The sequence below is a fragment of the Phascolarctos cinereus genome, unplaced genomic scaffold, assembly GCF_003287225.1.
Source record: "Phascolarctos cinereus isolate Bilbo 61053 unplaced genomic scaffold, phaCin_HiC Scaffold_9;HRSCAF=440, whole genome shotgun sequence".
Classification (NCBI taxonomy): Eukaryota; Metazoa; Chordata; class Mammalia; order Diprotodontia; family Phascolarctidae; genus Phascolarctos; species Phascolarctos cinereus.
Window position 1 is genome coordinate 248,409,417 of NW_027556402.1, and position 3,774 is coordinate 248,413,190.

The following is a 3,774-nucleotide window of genomic DNA, read 5'->3' on the forward strand; positions in this document are numbered from 1 at the left end:
GCAAAAATATGCATGGTTAACTGACAAATGTAGCTATAGTAAAGACAGAACAATGCAAAGAAAATAACCATAACAAGAAAATGATGAGAAACAGAAGCAGAATTAATCATGCAAAAATTGCCATGTGCAACAATCAAATAAAAACCCCAGCTTTTGGCATGCTACTTTACCTGTTACTTTATTAATTCTTACCCCGTATTCAAGGGCGACCAAGGAGTAAACTTTAATTTTTAAATTAGTAGAAATATACAATCCATCTCATAAATTCATCAATTAATTCTGAGTCTCCATTCAAGTGTATTAACTAAACCAGAAAAGAATTCTTTTTTCCCATAATTTTAACTCATAGCTCTCAATGCATCAAACTCACTTGTCTCATAGGTTTCGCATCAGTGAAACAAAAGTATTTAAATGGTTCGACAGTGAAACAAGCATTACGTTGATCATATAATTCAGAGAGAAAGATCACAGCTTGAGTCACTTATACCCATCAACAGCAAATATTGCCTTGTCCTCAATTCTGGAAACGTTCAGCTCTCTTAGGACGTTGGTTTAAAGTTCTCAATAAATTTTATTCATAATGTTACTTCACCTAAAAAAAAAAAAAGATGACTGTTTCTCAAGGAAGCTTAGCCCCTTTTTCTATACCTCATCACTTTCTCTGAGAAAATTTCTTAGTCTGTTTGAGTAATCTTTGTGATTAAGCAGTTTCTCTTCGTCCGTGACAGTTACCAATCTTCCCAGGGTGGCAGTTAAGCTGCTGATCTTCTCATGGACTCAACAAAGGTGACAATTAAATGATCAATCATTTTTCCTCAGAAAAAGCACAGGCAAACACTTAGTTTTCTCATAGTAGCTCACACAGCCTCCTTTTCCCATCCCAGTAACTTTCCTAGAATGAGAGTTAAATTTTAATTCTTTCCAAGATGTTATATCCCTTTTCAATTTATAGTAACAATATCCATAATTTCTGTAATGGAGGTTATTGAAGCTGGTGTTGCATTTGTTTCCTGGGTTGCTATGAGGTAAAGACTTATTTATGCAGTAGGCAATCTAAAGGTCATGAGTCTCAACAGTTAACAATAATGCCTCTTTTATGAGATCATCTAGGAAAAGCTCTCTATTACATATTCCTGACTGATGTCCTCTTTTCCCAGATTGAGAATATGAGAGATTACCCAGGACTATTGCTAGGGTCAGGTTCTGGGTCAAAGTATCTCCTTGCTTTATAGCTTCTTACCTCCTCCAATCTCAGCACCATCTCTGGAGCAGACACGTGTGGTACAGATTCACCTCTATCACACTGAACTCACCCTGAGAGGCCTGAAGTTCTTATTCCTTCGAGATCCTTAGAATGATCGAATCCTACAGCTAAACAAAACTTCAGCCCCTTTATCTCACATAAAAAGAGATAATCAACTAACAAAAAAGTCCTTCTAATGTATTGATGTGTAGAATCATAAAATTTATTATAAGGAGTCTTCACATTGTAGAGAGGATTCCTATTCCATCATAACTTGGTTTAAATGACCTCTGAGGTTCTTTCCCACTTTGAATTTCTGTGAATCTGTGTTCTAAAAGCTAGAAGGGAACTTTCATATTTATGTATGCTAATGAATGTGCCTAATGGTCAAGATAATGTATTAATAAAAAGGTTTGAGGGAACTAATAAAAAAGAATCGTGCAATAGGAAGGTGAGGTTATTACCAAGGATATATGATCAGGATTAGATTAGTAGTCATGTTTTGATAGTGAGAGATATGTAACGAATGGATCATGTGCTTTATCAGTATCCACACAATGCTGAGAGGTCTAGGCTTCTAGTATATGGGGTAAACCACTCTGGGAGTCTGTATAAATGACCATAGCTAAGAACCACATGAAATTAAAGATGAAGATGAAGATGTTCCAAGACGAACCACTGGGGGAAAAAACCCCAGAACACCAAACATATAGATCTATCAAAGAATCACAGTGTATTGATTCACCAAAAGAGTTTTCTCTACGAAGAGACCCAATGTCTTAGGATCCCACCTTTCAGTTGATAGACCTGCAAATACTGAAAGACCGAAACTTATCTCCCCTGAATTTTCTCTTCCCCAGGAAAAGCAATTCTAGGTTATCCACACATATATGGGTTTTTTTTAATGTGTTCAGATAGATAGATGAATATAAGAATATAAAAAGAAAGTGGGGGGGCAGCTAGGTGGCACAGTGGATAGAGCTCCAGCCTTGGTGTCAGAGGGACCTGAGTTCAAATCTGGCCTCAGACACTTGATGCTTATTAGCTGTGTGACTCTGGACAAGTCTCTTAATCCCGATTGCCTCACCAAAAAAAAATTATAAAAAAAAAAAGAGAAAGTAAGGAGAGGGAGAGAGAGAGAGAGAGAGAGAGAGAGAGAGAGAGAGAGAGAGAGAGAGAGAGAGAGAGAGAGAGAGAGAGAGAGAGAATATAACAGCATGGATATAAAAAAGATACTATAGGAAGAGAACTAAATTTGGAGATTTGGTGCCAGGTGGCCATGGTTAAAATCTGGCTGTACCTTTGGCAAGGTATTTCCCCTCTTCAGGCCTCAGTTTCTTCCTCTGTAAAATGAGGGGGGTGGACGAAGTGACCCCAAAGGTCCCTGCTAGCTCCAAGTTCCATGAGGCCCAGAATCAACGGTCGCTCACTCTAGTCAATGGAAGGAAAAATCCTGAGGGTGGCAGCATGCTCACACAGATAGCTGACCAACTGTTATCTGTGTTTTCTTGCCTTTCTGCCCAAGCTTTGTCAATGCATTTCAAGCCTTCCCTTTGTAACCTCAAAAAGCTGTAGGACTCAGCCTGCTGCCTTATTCTGGGCTGGTTCAGGCTAGGGTCACATCATTATTACTGTATAATGAACCATCTGACAGATCATGGAATGTTGACCTTGGGAGAGAAGCCACCTGTTATGGCAGAAGGAAAGCAGGACTTGAAATTGGGGAACTTGGGTTCAAAGATGGCCTTCCTACTTATGAATGTGGGACCTTGGGTAACCTGCATTCTCTGGATCTCAACTTCTTCACGTGTAAAGTAAGAGAGTTGGGCTGAGCTCCCTAGGATTTTAGACTTAGAGATGAAAGAAGCCCTAATTCACCCCTCTCATTTTACAAGTGAGGAAATCAAGGCTGAAAGAAGATCAGTGACTTCACCCCAGAGGGGGGACTCTAATCTAGGTTTTCTGGCTTCTGGAGGTCTATCCATTAGGCCACCCATGTCTACTGTGCCAACAGGAATATAGTTGCATATTAGCACAGAAAACACTGGCCCACTTCTAGATGTCTAGATTCAGTTACACAAGCCCAAATAGATGACCTCAGCAGACTGAGTCAGATTAGAATGGGAATTTTGATTTCTCAGAGCACAGAGTAGAGAAAGGTCTACAATGAGAGAAACAGTTTGGGCTTTTCTTAATCTCTGGCAGTGGATTTTCTGCAATCATGCAATATGGATCATCCCAGATCATAAGAGATTAGAGCTATGAACTTTGAATCGTGGGACACTGTGCTCCTGGTATGACCTTGGGCAGATAACTGAACTTTTGGATCTCAGTGTTCTCTTCTGCAGTTCTTTGTGCTTGAAGAGAATGAAAATGACATCATTATGTCAGGGTCAAAGTACAGAGTGTCCAGCTGTGGTCAAGCAGACCAATATGAGCTCAGTATGCTCTACCATAGGCCTGCACAAATAGTTCATATGAACATTTGGAGTGGAGATGCCTTTAAATTTGCACTGCTAGCGTTTCTTTTG